Below are 986 nucleotides of genomic sequence, written 5' to 3'. Positions count from 1 at the left end.
GGCTGGTCTTAACCTCCTGGTTTCAAGTGATCCTCCCACCTCAACCTCCTACGATACTGGGATTACAGGCATGAGCTACTGTGCCCAGCCTGTGTGTCTTAATTGATTTTTATTGAGATAACAATAGAGTCACATGCAGTTGTAAGAAATAATATGGAGAGATCCTTTGTACACTTTGCTTCACTTTATCTAATGGTGACATTTTTCAAAACTACAGTATAATATCACAACCACAATGAAATATAACAGGATGTTGACATTGATGTAATCTACTATTTTATTTAGATTTCCTGTTTTACTTGTGCTCATTTGTGTGTGTGTGTGTGTTAAATTCTGTACAGTTTTACCACCTGAGCAGGTTCATGTGTCTGTCCTCATGGTAAGGATACTGAAGTTACCATATCTGCAATACCTACTTCCTTCCCCCATCCTCCATCCCTACCCCTGGCAACCACTAACCTGTTCTCCATTTCTTTCTTTCTCTTTTTTTTTTTTTTGAGACAGGGTATTGCTCTATCGCCCAGGCTAGAGTGCCGTGGGGTCAGCTCAGCTCACTGCAACCTCAAATTCCTGGGCTCAAGTGAACCTTCTGCCTCAGCCTCCCCAGTAGCTGGGACTACAGGCATGCACCACCATGCCCAGCTAATTTTTCTATTTACAATTAAGATGGTAAATTTTATGTGTATTTTACCATAATTAAATTTAAAAGTTATATATAATAAATAGAATCATATAGTATGTAAAATTTTGGGTTTGGCTTTTTTTGTTTCACATAATTCCCTAAGGTTTAATGTGTCTATTAATAAACAGATATTCTTTTTTTTTTTCTTTGAGATAGGGTCTTGCTCTGTCGCCCGGGTTAGAGTGCAGTGGCATTATCATAGCTCATAGCAACTTCAAACTCCTGGGCTCAAGTGATCCTCCTGCCTCAGCCTCCTGAGTAGCTGGGACTACAGGCTCACGCCACCATGCCTGTCTAATTTTTC

Source organism: Propithecus coquereli, unplaced genomic scaffold, assembly GCF_000956105.1.
Source record: "Propithecus coquereli isolate 6110/MARCELLA unplaced genomic scaffold, Pcoq_1.0 Scaffold281, whole genome shotgun sequence".
NCBI lineage: Eukaryota > Metazoa > Chordata > Mammalia > Primates > Indriidae > Propithecus > Propithecus coquereli.
Note: the sequence above shows the minus strand (reverse complement) of the source record.